This window comes from Salvelinus namaycush, unplaced genomic scaffold, assembly GCF_016432855.1.
Source record: "Salvelinus namaycush isolate Seneca unplaced genomic scaffold, SaNama_1.0 Scaffold3031, whole genome shotgun sequence".
In the NCBI taxonomy this organism is placed as follows: domain Eukaryota; kingdom Metazoa; phylum Chordata; class Actinopteri; order Salmoniformes; family Salmonidae; genus Salvelinus; species Salvelinus namaycush.
The window spans coordinates 13,838-29,771 of NW_024059933.1; the positions used below are offsets into that span (position 1 = coordinate 13,838).

Here is a 15,934-nt window from a genome sequence, read left to right on the forward strand (position 1 = left end):
TGAGGTATTAAGGCACTCTGCAAATAGTCGAGACAAGAATGGGCAAAGCAGACCAGAAAACGTCCTGTAAAATTTGGTTGGAAAACCATCCGGACCCGGTGATTTACCACTTTTCATTGCGGACACTGCTGTTGCAATCTCCTCAGGTGTAAATTCTTCTTCTAGACAGTCATGGGTGTCTGTATCAATTGAAGGCATATTCAGGCCATTAAAGAAGGAATCAATCAGCAAAGGGTCTTGAGGGGATTCAGAGGTGTATAGCGCAGAGTAAAATTGTTTGAATTGATCATTGATCTCTTTATGTATAACTGTGGTGGCACCAGACGGGGTCCTTATTTGTGGGATTAAACGTGAGGCCTCAGATTTACGGATCTGATGTGCAAGGAGTTTACTGGCCTTGTCGCCTTGTTCATACACTCTGTACCGAGCTCGCAAGAGTAACTGTTCAGCTTGCCTGGTAGAAAGCTCATCAAATTCAGATTGGAGTAGTTGGCGCTCTTTATGCGGATCAGAGGAAGGAACCGTAGCATACTTCTCATCCAATGTGGCTATGGATTCGCTCAGGTCCCGAAGTCGCTGAGAGCGAACTCTGTTTTGGTTGGCTGTATAAGAAATAATTTGGCCACATAAGTATGCTTTGAGAGACTCCCATATGGTAGAGCAGGACATACCTGGTGTTGAATTAGTTTCTAGGAATAAGGTGATTTCAGAAGAAATGAAATTGACAAACTCCTTATCTGAGAGTAAAATGGGGTTAAGACGCCATTGATAACACATAGGAGGTTGCTGGGGAAACTCTAGTTCAAGCACTAATGGTGAATGGTCAGAAATAACAATACTCTTGTAAGTACACTGCCGAAGGTTAGGCAGAAGTTTTTTGTCCAAAAAGAAGTAATCAATCCGGGAGTATGTTTGATGAACATGAGAATAAAAGGAATACTGTCTATCTGTAGGATGTAGGAAACGCCAGGCCTCAAACATGGCATATTTCTGAAGAAAGGCTTGAATAAGTAGGGCACATTTAGATGGGCCTGTAGTTGTTCGTGAGGACTTGTCAAGAACTGGGGACATTGTACAGTTGAACCCCCCCCCCTAAAATCAACAAATGAGAATCTAAATTGGGTATAGCAGACAAAAAGGAAGAAATGAAACTTGTGTCATCCCAATTGGGAGCATAAACACTAGCCAAAACAAGAGGGGTAGAAAACAGTTTACCGGTTACTATGACGTATCGTCCCTTAGGATCAGCGATAACCTCAGAAGCTACAAAGGGAGTGGCTTTATCAACCAAAATGGCAGCACCTCTTGATTTACTATGAAAGTTAGAGTGGAACACTTGACCAACCCAGTCCCTACGCATCCTAAAGTGCTCACCAGTCCTCAAGTGAGTCTCTTGTAGAAATGCAACATTTTCATTCAAACCCTTTAAGTGTGTCAACACCCTCTTACGCTTCACTGGGTTATTAACGCCTTTGATGTTCCACGAAATGTACTTGATCGCATTGTTTTGGCCCCTCTGGGCATTCCCGTTATACAACCCTGTCATTAGAACATAGAATGGAAAAGCAATGAGCGCCCAAAAACCCCAGAATAACTTGTCTCAGAGTAATAATGTACGGTGGTAGATGTTTGGAAAAAGTACAGAAAAAAAAACAAAAAAGACAGAATGACAACATTAGAACTGAACAATTCAACCCCTTCCCCCTCCCCCCATCCCAGACAATACCTCCCCAAACGAGGTACAAGCCTAAATAGAACATGTTCTCTTCGCACAGTATGTCTGTGAGAGTGCGGTCTTAAACCTAAACCCACAGTCCCGCTCTTTAAAGTCGCGTTTTGTTAGTGGATCAAACAGCAAAAAGAGATAATCATTTTTTAAATAAAAAAAATAAAAGTGAATCCCTTGTGCAGACGAAATTACAAAAGCACCACTTGTAGATGTATATAATTATATTCCCAGTCTTATAACAGGCATTTGGGAGAGAAAATAAATAAAATGTATAAAGGCTCTCAGCCGAAAACCTAATTTGAAGTAAGGAAATCGTAGTAAGACAATCAAAAATAATAATAATTATTATTATAATAGTTGTCTAATTGAATGCTGAGACAGCTTACAACCAAGACCAAAAAACTACGTGTGAGCAACGTTGAACGCTTGCTGGGCATAAATGACGCTCAGGACGTGAAGACCCCAAAAACGTGTCGCCTCGGGAAGCATTTACTGTTTACTGGGTCATTGCAAACGGATGCAGTAAACAAATAACCAAGAATATTTTGAGTCACTGAGACACTATGTAAACAAACTGAATAGGTGAGCAAGACAGCCTAGAAACACAGGAGTAAAGTAAAACCTCAATACAATGAAATTAAAATGACTGAATGCTTGTAAGGCAAGCACACTAGATGATCAAAACATTAGATCACATCAAATAAGCCTGAATGGGTTCGCCAACTCCCCAACTATACAAAATTAGCATGTTGTAGCTAAACATAATTGTACCACAGGTGGGTTACTTACTATCCACAGTTCGCAAGCAACAGTTGCTGAACTATGAGCAAGTTCAAGACTTCTTGATGTGACGTTGAATGTGAGAGAGAGCCTCATCCGGAGATTCAAATGTGTAGTCTTTACCATCATGAGATAGCCATAAACGGGCCGGGAATCGCAGTCCGTACTTCACACCTGGATGGTCCCGAAGTAGTCGTTTGGCCTGTCCGAAAGCTGCGCGCTGCCTGGAAACAGTGGGGGAGTAGTCCTGGTAGATGGAGAAGCTCTGTCCTTGAAAGCTCAGAGTGGTATTGCGGGGTCGTCGGAGAATCTCCATCTTCTCATGGAAAAAGTGCACTCGAAGAATTATGTTACGGGGCCTCTCCCCATCCCGGGGCTTTGGGCGCAGCGACCGGTGGGCACGATCAATCAGGGGCTTTTCATCTAAGGCAAGAACATCCTTCAGCAGCCCAGAAACGAAATCCGTGGCGCGAGGCATTTCCGCTGACTCTGGGACTGATACAAGTCTCAGGTTATTGCGGCGAGAGAATCCCTCTAAACTTACACAGCTCTCCTTCACCTTTTTCAAATCCGCAGCTAGGCGTTTCACGTCAGCCTCCAGGGATGTAGTTAAGTCGGAGACATTTGTAGCGGAGGTCTCCAGTGCTGCAATCGTTGTAGTGTGCGACGCCATTGTTGTTTTGAGTGATGTGATTGCTGGCACCGTCTCGTTCTGCAGGATGGTTAGATCTGCTTTTAAAGTATCAGAAACCTCCTTTATTCGGGCTTCAATCGTAGCAACCACCTCCGTTTTCATTTCAACTATCTCAGATCGTAGTAGTTTGATGGCCTCGAGAATGTTCATTTCAGCGCCGCCAGGCCAAGCCGCCCCCCCGGGTAAAGTGTCAGTCCCCGGGCCGTCAGGCTCAGGAGAGGGCGGTGATGAGAGTGTGTCTTGTAGGCCGGGTTTTCTCAAAGTCATGCTTTTGGCCTTATGTTTCGTCGACATGCTGACATTGGGAAGTAAAGTAGTCTTGGTTTTTACGGGAAGGGATCACCAAAATAATATATGAAAATAAATACGGTTCTGCTGCAAAATTCACATAAACTTTAAAAATACCACGGGAGCAAACGGAAAACACGTCAGTCGCACATGGCGTCCCTCCAATCCCCCTTGTGATTCTTTTTTTGACTGCTTCTTTCAGTTTGTATAGGTCATACTGATTACAGAGGCGCAGCGGAAGCGTGATGGCCACGAACCCAGAGGTTGATTGATCGAAACCACTCTCTGCTATCTAGATAGTTTTAGCAAGTGCCCCAGTGGCCTAATGGATAAGGAACTGGCCTTCTAAGCCAGGTATTGTGGGTTCGAGTCCCATCTGGGGTGGATGAAGGCAGTTTGGGATAGAATTGAACCAGCTTGTATAGGTCATGATGATCACAAAGTGACACATCGAAGATATCCTACTCTATTTTTAAAAATGAAGTGCAAACAGGGTAAAAAAAAGTATAATTTCATGGGCATGTCTCTGTACCCTCCGTGATTCTATTTTTTAACTGCTTCTATCAGTTCGTACAGGTCATGCTGATTACAGAGGCACTGGCCTCCTAATCCATGTATTGTGAGTTCAAGTATTATTTTGGGGTGCCTGAAAGCGGAGTGATGAAGTGGAAGTATCCTGGGCAGTTAACCCAGTGATTTATGGATCGAAACCATCCTCTGCTATCCAGTTTGTTTTCAGCAATGAAGTGCAAACACAAATATAAAAAGCAAAATTTCATGGGCATGTCTCTGTGCCCTCCGTGATTCTTTGTTTGACTTCTTTTGTCAGTTTGTATAGGTTATACTGATTGTAGAGGAACTGGCCTCCTAATCCATGTATTGTGAGTTAAAGTATTTTTTTGGGGTGCCTGAAAGCGGAGTGATGAAGTGGAAGTATCCTGGGCAGTTAACCCAGTGATTTATGGATCGAAACCATCCTCTGCTGTCCAGTTTGTTTTCAGCAATGAAGTGCAAACACAAATATAAAAAGCAAAATTTCATGGGCATGTCTCAGTGCCCTCCGTGATTCTTTGTTTGACTTCTTTTGTCAGTTTTTATAGGTTATTCTGATTGTAGAGGAACTGGCCTCCTAATCCATGTATTGTGAGTTCAAGTATTTTTTTTGGGGTGCCTGAAAGCGGAGTGATGAAGTGGAAGTATCCTGGGCAGTTATCCCAGTGATTTATGGATCGAAACCATCCTCTGCTGTCCAGTTTGTTTTCAGCAATGAAGTGCAAACACAAATATAAAAAGCAAAATTTCATGGGCATGTCTCTGTGCCCTCTGTGATTCTTTTTTTGACTGCTTCTTTCAGTTTGTATAGGTCATACTGATTACAGAGGCGCAGCGGAAGCGTGATGGCCCCGTAACCCAGAGGTTGATAGATCGAAACCACTCTCTGCTATCTAGATAGTATTTAGCAAGTGCCCCAGTGGCCTAATGGATAAGGCACTGGCCTCCTAAGCCAGGGATTGTGGGTTTAAGTCCCATCTCTGGTGGATGAAGGCAATTTGGGACAGAAAAAGAGAGCTGGGCATGTAACACAGAGGTTGATGCATCGAAGCTATCCTATTCTATTTTTAGAAATGAAGTGCAAACAGGGTAAAAAAAAGTATAATTTCATGTCTCTGTGCCCTCTGTGATAATTTTTTTGACTGCTTCTTTTGACTGCTTCTTTCAGTTTGTATAGGTCATACTGATTACAGAGGCGCAGCGGAAGCGTGATGCCCCCGTAACCCAGAGGTTGATAGATCGAAACCACTCTCTGCTATCTAGATTCTAGGCACCCCAAAAAAATACTTTAACTCACAATACATGGATTAGGAGGCCAGTTCCTCTACAATCAGTATAACCTATACAAACTGACAAAAGAAGTCAAACAAAGAATCACGGAGGGCACAGAGACATGCCCATGTAATTTTGCTTTTTATATTTCTGTTTGCACTTCATTGCTGAAAACAAACTGGACAGCAGAGGATGGTTTCGATCCATAAATCACTGGGTTAACTGCCCAGGATACTTCCACTTCATCACTCCGCTTTCAGGCACCCCCAAAAAATACTTGAACTCACAATACATGGATTAGGAGGCCAGTGCCTCTGTAATTAGCATGACCTGTACGAACTGATAGAAGCAGTTAAAAAAAGAATCACGGAGGGCACAGAGACATGAAATTATATTTTTTTTTACCCTGTTTGCACTTCATTTTTAAAAATAGAGTAGGATATCTTCGATGTGGCACTGTGTGATCATCATGACCTATACAAGATGCTCCGATTCTATCCCAAACTGCCTTCATCCACCCCAGATGGGACTCAAACACACAATCCCTGGCTTAGAAGGCCAGTGCCTTATCCATTATGCCACTGGGGTACTTGCTAAACACTATCTAGATAGCAGAGAGTGGTTTCGATCTATCAACCTCTGGGTTACGGGGCCTTCACGCTTCCGCTGCGCCTCTGTAATCAGTATGACCTATACAAACTGAAAGAAGCAGTCAAAAAAAGAATCACAGAGGGCACAGAGACATGCCCATGAAATTATACTTTTTTTTACCCTGTTTGCACTTCATTTCTAAAAATTGAATTGGATAACCTCTGTGTTACATGCTCAGCTCTCTTTTTCTATCCCAAATTGCCTTCATCCACCCCAGATGGGACTCAAACCCACAATCCCTGGCTTAGGAGGCCAGTGCCTTATCCATTAGGCCACTGGGGCACTTGCTAAAAACTTTCTAGATAGCAGAGAGTGGTTTCGATCTATCAACCTCTGGGTTACGGGGCCTTCACGCTTCCGCTGCGCCTCTGTAATCAGTATGACCTATACAAACTGAAAGAAGCAGTCAAAAATAGAATCACAGAGGGCACAGTGACATGCCCATGAAATTATGCTTTTTATATTTGTGTTTGCACTTCATTGCTGAAAACAAACTGGATAGCAGAGGATGGTTTCGATCCATAAATCACTGGGTTAACTGTCTAGAATACTTCCACTTCATCACTCCGCTTTCAGGCACCCCAAAAAAATACTTGAACTCACAATACATGGATTAGGAGGCCAGTGCCTCTGTAATCAGCATGACCTGTATGAACTGATAGAAGCAGTTAATAACTTCTTGCGACTACAGGGGGTGCTGTTCCGAATTAGCATTTTGTCGTCTCCAAATTAAACTGCCTAGTACTCAATTCTTGCTCGTACAATATGCATATTATTAATTCTATTGGATAGAAAACACTTTCTAGTTTCATACAAAGTTGGAATGATGTCTGTGGGTGACCCAGAACTCTTTCTACAGCGAAATCCATGACAGACAGTGAAAGGTCTGAGAGCGAAGCTCTGATTTCAGATCAGTTTTAAAAGTCTGTGTATATCCTATGGAACGACACGAACTGCACCCGCCTTCCCCTGGATGTCAGTAACCAATGAGAAGTGGAATGGGCCTTCTGCGTAGCTCTCAGAGGTTATAAAGGACCAAGGAGTGAGGGTAGCCCCCCTTTCGACGCTCGCCTTTACGCAGGAAGACACCTCCGGATGCCATTTTCAAAGGCTCGGTTATCAACGTAAAATGTATCCGTCTGTAATTTAATTCGATATAGGACTTAGAAACATCATAAGGTAGTTAATTTAAACCGTTTTATAGCAATTTATATCCGTTTAGTGCGATTTTGATGCATTTCTATGTGAAGCACCGGGCACATTTCGGGGTCCCGGTCGAACGTTAGCGGGCATTTAGACGGACAAAGGACATCTTTCGACCAAAAGAAGATTAAACCCAAGAAAGAATACATTGCCCAAGAATCTGATGGAAGAACAGCTCAAAGTAAGCAATATTTAATATGATAAATCGTTGTTCTGTCGAAATATTTTAAACGCATATTTCGCCATTTTGTTTGGTATAGCTTCACTTGGCGAACCCTGTATTGAAAAGTAAGGATAATTTTAAAAATGTAAGTCAGCGGTTGCATTAAGAACTAATTTGTCTTTCGATTCCTGTCAACCCTGTATTTTTTAGTCAAGTATATGATTAGCTTTCAATTAAACTAGATCACTCTGATAGATGACGTCAGACATATTGAGGCTTGATTTCCTAGTATTTTTATTGTGTAACCACGGTTTTGTATGGCTAAATATGCACCTTTTCGAACAAACTGTATATGTATGTTGTAAAATGATGTTACAGGAGTGTCATCGGAAGAATTCTGAGAAGGTTAGTGAAAAAATTAATATATTTTGGCGATGATAACGTTATAGCTCCCTTTGCCTTGAATTCATGCTCTACTAACGTTTGTACATGTGGTATGCTAACTTATCGATTTATTGTGTTTTCGCTGAAAAACGCTTAGAAAATCTGAAATATGGTCTGAAATCACAAGAACTGTGTCTTTCCATTGCTATGCTTTGTCTATTTTTATGAAATGTTTTATGATGAGTAAATTGGTCATACACGTTGCTCTATCTAGTAATTCTAGTCGATTTGTGATGGTCGGTGCAATTGTAAACTGTGATTTCTACCTGAAATATGCACTTTTTTCTAACAACACCTATCCTATACCATAAATATGTTATCAGACTGTCATCTGATGAGTTTTTTTCTTGGTTTGTTGCTATCAATATCTTAGTTTAGCCGAATTGGTGATAGCTAGTGGTGGAGAGAGAAAATGGTGGACAAAGAAAGATGGTGTATTTTGCTAACGTGGTTAGCTAATAGATTTACATATTGTGTCTTCCCTGTAAAACATTTTAAAAAACAGAAATGATGGGGTTATTCACAAGATCTGTATCTTTCATCTGGTGTCTTGGACTTGTGATTTAATGATATTTAGATGCTACTATTTAATTGTGACGCTATGCTAGCTATGCTACTCAGTGGGGGGGGAGTGGGGGGTGATCCCGGATCCGGGTTGGTGACTCGTTAAAGGTTAACTGCCCAGGATACTTCCACTTCATCACTCCGCTTTCAGGCACCCCAAAATAATACTTGAACTCACAACACATGGATTAGGAGGCCAGCTCCTCTACAATCAGTATAACCTATAAAAACTGACAAAAGAAGTCAAACAAAGAATCACGGAGGGCACTGAGACATGCCCATGAAATTTTGCTTTTTATATTTGTGTTTGCACTTCATTGCTGAAAACAAACTGGACAGCAGAGGATGGTTTCGATCCATAAATCACTGGGTTAACTGCCCAAGATACATCCACTTCATCACTCCGCTTTCAGGCACCCCAAAATAATACTTGAACTCACAATACATGGATTAGGAGGCCAGTGCCTCTGTAATCAGCATGACCTGTACGAACTGATAGAAGCAGTTAAAAAATAGAATCACGGAGGGCACAGAGACATGAAATTATACTTTTTTTACCCTGTTTGCACTTCATTTTTAAAAATAGAGTAGGATATCTTCGATGTGGCACTGTGTGATCATCGTGACCTATACAAGCTGCTTCGATTCTATCGCAAAATGCCTTCATCCACCCCAGATGGGACTCGAACCTACAATCCCTGGCTTAGAAGGCCAGTGCCTTATCCATTAGGACACTGGGGTACTTGCTAAAAACTATCTAGATAGCAGAGAGTGGTTTCGAACTATCAACCTCTGGGTTACGGGGCCATCACGCTTCCGCTGCGCCTCTGTAATCAGTATGACCTATACAAACTGAAAGAAGCAGTCAAAAAAAGAATCACAGAGGGCACAGAGACATGCCCATGAAATTATGCTTTTTTTTACCCTGTTTGCACTTCATTTCTAAAAATAGAATTGGATAGCTTCGATGCTTCAACCTCTGTGTTACATGCTCAGCTCTCTTTTTCTATCCCAAAATGCCTTCATCCACCCCAGATGGGACTCGAACCCACAATCCCTGGCTTAGGAGGCCAGTGCCTTATCCATTAGGCCCCTGGGGCACTTGCTAAAAACTATCTAGATAGCAGAGAGTGGTTTCGATCTATCAACCTCTGGGTTACGGGGCCTTCACGCTTCCGCTGCGCCTCTGTAATCAGTATGACCTATACAAACTGAAAGAAGCAGTCAAAAAAAGAATCATAGAGGGCACAGTGACATGCCCATGAAATTTTGCTTTTTATATTTGTGTTTGCACTTCATTGCTGAAAACAAACTGGATAGCAGAGGATGGTTTCGATCCATAAATCACTGGGTTAACTGCCCAGGATACTTCCACTTCATCACTCCGCTTTCAGGCACCCCAAAATAATACTTGAACTCACAACACATGGATTAGGAGGCCAGCTCCTCTACAATCAGTATAACCTATAAAAACTGACAAAAGAAGTCAAACAAAGAATCACGGAGGGCACTGAGACATGCCCATGAAATTTTGCTTTTTATATTTGTGTTTGCACTTCATTGCTGAAAACAAACTGGACAGCAGAGGATGGTTTCGATCCATAAATCACTGGGTTAACTGCCCAAGATACATCCACTTCATCACTCCGCTTTCAGGCACCCCAAAATAATACTTGAACTCACAATACATGGATTAGGAGGCCAGTGCCTCTGTAATCAGCATGACCTGTACGAACTGATAGAAGCAGTTAAAAAATAGAATCACGGAGGGCACAGAGACATGAAATTATACTTTTTTTACCCTGTTTGCACTTCATTTTTAAAAATAGAGTAGGATATCTTCGATGTGGCACTGTGTGATCATCGTGACCTATACAAGCTGCTTCGATTCTATCGCAAAATGCCTTCATCCACCCCAGATGGGACTCGAACCCACAATCCCTGGCTTAGAAGGCCAGTGCCTTATCCATTAGGACACTGGGGTACTTGCTAAAAACTATCTAGATAGCAGAGAGTGGTTTCGATCTATCAACCTCTGGGTTACGGGGCCATCACGCTTCCGCTGCGCCTCTGTAATCAGTATGACCTATACAAACTGAAAGAAGCAGTCAAAAAAAGAATCACAGAGGGCACAGAGACATGCCCATGAAATTATGCTTTTTATATTTGTGTTTGCACTTCATTGCTGAAAACAAACTGGATAGCAGAGGATGGTTTCGATCCATAAATCACTGGGTTAACTGCCCAGGATACTTCCACTTCATCACTCCGCTTTCAGGCACCCCAAAATAATACTTGAACTCACAACACATGGATTAGGAGGCCAGTTCCTCTACAATCAGTATAACCTATAAAAACTGACAAAAGAAGTCAAACAAAGAATCACGGAGGGCACTGAGACATGCCCATGAAATTTTGCTTTTTATATTTGTGTTTGCACTTCATTGCTGAAAACAAACTGGACAGCAGAGGATGGTTTCGATCCATAAATCACTGGGTTAACTGCCCAGCATACTTCCACTTCATCACTCCGCTTTCAGGCACCCCAAAATAATACTTGAACTCACAATACATGGATTAGGAGGCCAGTTCCTCTACAATCAGTATAACCTATAAAAACTGACAAAAGAAGTCAAACAAAGAATCACGGAGGGCACTGAGACATGCCCATGAAATTTTGCTTTTTATATTTGTGTTTGCACTTCATTGCTGAAAACAAACTGGACAGCAGAGGATGGTTTCGATCCATAAATCACTGGGTTAACTGCCCAAGATACATCCACTTCATCACTCCGCTTTCAGGCACCCCAAAATAATACTTGAACTCACAATACATGGATTAGGAGGCCAGTGCCTCTGTAATCAGCATGACCTGTACGAACTGATAGAGGCAGTTAAAAAATAGAATCACGGAGGGCACAGAGACATGAAATTATACTTTTTTTACCCTGTTTGCACTTCATTTTTAAAAATAGAGTAGGATATCTTCGATGTGGCACTGTGTGATCATCGTGACCTATACAAGCTGCTTCGATTCTATCGCAGAATGCCTTCATCCACCCCAGATGGGACTCGAACCCACAATCCCTGGCTTAGAAGGGCAGTGCCTTATCCATTAGGACACTGGGGTACTTGCTAGAAACTATCTAGATAGCAGAGAGTGGTTTCGATCTATCAACCTCTGGGTTACGGGGCCATCACGCTTCCGCTGCGCCTCTGTAATCAGTATGACCTATACAAACTGAATGAAGCAGTCAAAAAAAGAATCACAGAGGGCACAGTGACATGCCCATGAAATTATGCTTTTTATATTTGTGTTTGCACTTCATTGCTGAAAACAAACTGGATAGCAGAGGATGGTTTCGATCCATAAATCACTGGGTTAACTGCCCAGGATACTTCCACTTCATCACTCCGCTTTCAGGCACCCCAAAATAATACTTGAACTCACAACACATGGATTAGGAGGCCAGTTCCTCTACAATCAGTATAACCTATAAAAACTGACAAAAGAAGTCAAACAAAGAATCACGGAGGGCACTGAGACATGCCCATGAAATTTTGCTTTTTATATTTGTGTTTGCACTTCATTGCTGAAAACAAACTGGACAGCAGAGGATGGTTTCGATCCATAAATCACTGGGTTAACTGCCCAAGATACATCCACTTCATCACTCCGCTTTCAGGCACCCCAAAATAATACTTGAACTCACAATACATGGATTAGGAGGCCAGTGCCTCTGTAATCAGCATGACCTGTACGAACTGATAGAAGCAGTTAAAAAATAGAATCACGGAGGGCACAGAGACATGAAATTATACTTTTTTTACCCTGTTTGCACTTCATTTTTAAAAATAGAGTAGGATATCTTCGATGTGGCACTGTGTGATCATCGTGACCTATACAAGCTGCTTCGATTCTATCCCAAACTGCCTTCATCCACCCCAGATGGGACTCGAACCCACAATCCCTGGCTTAGAAGGCCAGTGCCTTATCCATTAGGACACTGGGGTACTTGCTAAAAACTATCTAGATAGCAGAGAGTGGTTTCGATCTATCAACCTCTGGGTTACGGGGCCATCACGCTTCCGCTGCGCCTCTGTAATCAGTATGACCTATACAAACTGAAAGAAGCAGTCAAAAAAAGAATCACAGAGGGCACAGTGACATGCCCATGAAATTATGCTTTTTATATTTGTGTTTGCACTTCATTGCTGAAAACAAACTGGATAGCAGAGGATGGTTTCGATCCATAAATCACTGGGTTAACTGCCCAGGATACTTCCACTTCATCACTCCGCTTTCAGGCACCCCAAAATAATACTTGAACTCACAACACATGGATTAGGAGGCCAGTTCCTCTACAATCAGTATAACCTATAAAAACTGACAAAAGAAGTCAAACAAAGAATCACGGAGGGCACTGAGACATGCCCATGAAATTTTGCTTTTTATATTTGTGTTTGCACTTCATTGCTGAAAACAAACTGGACAGCAGAGGATGGTTTCGATCCATAAATCACTGGGTTAACTGCCCAGCATACTTCCACTTCATCACTCCGCTTTCAGGCACCCCAAAAAAATACTTGAACTCACAATACATGGATTAGGAGGCCAGTTCCTCTACAATCAGTATAACCTATAAAAACTGACAAAAGAAGTCAAACAAAGAATCACGGAGGGCACTGAGACATGCCCATGAAATTTTGCTTTTTATATTTGTGTTTGCACTTCATTGCTGAAAACAAACTGGACAGCAGAGGATGGTTTCGATCCATAAATCACTGGGTTAACTGCCCAAGATACATCCACTTCATCACTCCGCTTTCAGGCACCCCAAAATAATACTTGAACTCACAATACATGGATTAGGAGGCCAGTGCCTCTGTAATCAGCATGACCTGTACGAACTGATAGAAGCAGTTAAAAAATAGAATCACGGAGGGCACAGAGACATGAAATTATACTTTTTTTACCCTGTTTGCACTTCATTTTTAAAAATAGAGTAGGATATCTTCGATGTGGCACTGTGTGATCATCGTGACCTATACAAGCTGCTTCGATTCTATCGCAAAATGCCTTCATCCACCCCAGATGGGACTCGAACCCACAAACCCTGGCTTAGAAGGCCAGTGCCTTATCCATTAGGACACTGGGGTACTTGCTAAAAACTATCTAGATAGCAGAGAGTGGTTTCGATCTATCAACCTCTGGGTTACGGGGCCATCACGCTTCCGCTGCGCCTCTGTAATCAGTATGACCTATACAAACTGAAAGAAGCAGTCAAAAAAAGAATCACAGAGGGCACAGAGACATGCCCATGAAATTATGCTTTTTTTTTACCCTGTTTGCACTTCATTTCTAAAAATAGAATTGGATAGCTTCGATGCTTCAACCTCTGTGTTACATGCTCAGCTCTCTTTTTCTATCCAAAATTGCCTTCATCCACCCCAGATGGGACTCGAACCCACAATCCCTGGCTTAGGAGGCCAGTGCCTTATCCATTAGGCCACTGGGGCACTTGCTAAAAACTATCTAGATAGCAGAGAGTGGTTTCGATCTATCAACCTCTGGGTTACGGGGCCTTCACGCTTCCGCTGCGCCTCTGTAATCAGTACGACCTATACAAACTGAAAGAAGCAGTCAAAAAAAGAATCACAGAGGGCACAGTGACATGCCCATGAAATTATGCTTTTTATATTTGTGTTTGCACTTCATTGCTGAAAACAAACTGGATAGCAGAGGATGGTTTCGATCCATAAATCACTGGGTTAACTGCCCAGGATACTTCCACTTCATCACTCCGCTTTCAGGCACCCCAAAATAATACTTGAACTCACAACACATGGATTAGGAGGCCAGTTCCTCTACAATCAGTATAACCTATAAAAACTGACAAAAGAAGTCAAACAAAGAATCACGGAGGGCACTGAGACATGCCCATGAAATTTTGCTTTTTATATTTGTGTTTGCACTTCATTGCTGAAAACAAACTGGACAGCAGAGGATGGTTTCGATCCATAAATCACTGGGTTAACTGCCCAAGATACATCCACTTCATCACTCCGCTTTCAGGCACCCCAAAATAATACTTGAACTCACAATACATGGATTAGGAGGCCAGTGCCTCTGTAATCAGCATGACCTGTACGAACTGATAGAAGCAGTTAAAAAATAGAATCACGGAGGGCACAGAGACATGAAATTATACTTTTTTTACCCTGTTTGCACTTCATTTTTAAAAATAGAGTAGGATATCTTCGATGTGGCACTGTGTGATCATCGTGACCTATACAAGCTGCTTCGATTCTATCCCAAACTGCCTTCATCCACCCCAGATGGGACTCGAACCCACAATCCCTGGCTTAGAAGGCCAGTGCCTTATCCATTAGGACACTGGGGTACTTGCTAAAAACTATCTAGATAGCAGAGAGTGGTTTCGATCTATCAACCTCTGGGTTACGGGGCCATCACGCTTCCGCTGCGCCTCTGTAATCAGTATGACCTATACAAACTGAAAGAAGCAGTCAAAAAAAGAATCACAGAGGGCACAGTGACATGCCCATGAAATTATGCTTTTTATATTTGTGTTTGCACTTCATTGCTGAAAACAAACTGGATAGCAGAGGATGGTTTCGATCCATAAATCACTGGGTTAACTGCCCAGGATACTTCCACTTCATCACTCCGCTTTCAGGCACCCCAAAATAATACTTGAACTCACAACACATGGATTAGGAGGCCAGTTCCTCTACAATCAGTATAACCTATAAAAACTGACAAAAGAAGTCAAACAAAGAATCACGGAGGGCACTGAGACATGCCCATGAAATTTTGCTTTTTATATTTGTGTTTGCACTTCATTGCTGAAAACAAACTGGACAGCAGAGGATGGTTTCGATCCATAAATCACTGGGTTAACTGCCCAGCATACTTCCACTTCATCACTCCGCTTTCAGGCACCCCAAAAAAATACTTGAACTCACAATACATGGATTAGGAGGCCAGTTCCTCTACAATCAGTATAACCTATAAAAACTGACAAAAGAAGTCAAACAAAGAATCACGGAGGGCACTGAGACATGCCCATGAAATTTTGCTTTTTATATTTGTGTTTGCACTTCATTGCTGAAAACAAACTGGACAGCAGAGGATGGTTTCGATCCATAAATCACTGGGTTAACTGCCCAAGATACATCCACTTCATCACTCCGCTTTCAGGCACCCCAAAATAATACTTGAACTCACAATACATGGATTAGGAGGCCAGTGCCTCTGTAATCAGCATGACCTGTACGAACTGATAGAAGCAGTTAAAAAATAGAATCACGGAGGGCACAGAGACATGAAATTATACTTTTTTTACCCTGTTTGCACTTCATTTTTAAAAATAGAGTAGGATATCTTCGATGTGGCACTGTGTGATCATCGTGACCTATACAAGCTGCTTCGATTCTATCGCAAAATGCCTTCATCCACCCCAGATGGGACTCCAACCCACAAACGCTGGCTTAGAAGGCCAGTGCCTTATCCATTAGGACACTGGGGTACTTGCTAAAAACTATCTAGATAGCAGAGAGTGGTTTCGATCTA

At 42.2% G+C, this 15,934-nt stretch overlaps 3 non-coding genes across 3 annotated transcripts; all 3 read right to left on the reverse strand.

The window, feature by feature from the left end:
• Window positions 1–6,175: 6,175 nt before the first annotated feature.
• On the reverse strand, window positions 6,176–6,248 carry trnar-ccu. The gene has a single exon. It is a non-coding gene; the product is annotated as a tRNA-Arg (tRNA).
• A 3,119-nt stretch (window positions 6,249–9,367) lies between these two features.
• Window positions 9,368–9,440, reverse strand: trnar-ccu. Its single transcript has one exon. It is a non-coding gene; the product is annotated as a tRNA-Arg (tRNA).
• A 4,347-nt stretch (window positions 9,441–13,787) lies between these two features.
• Window positions 13,788–13,860, reverse strand: trnar-ccu. Its single transcript has one exon. It is a non-coding gene; the product is annotated as a tRNA-Arg (tRNA).
• Window positions 13,861–15,934: the final 2,074 nt, after the last annotated feature.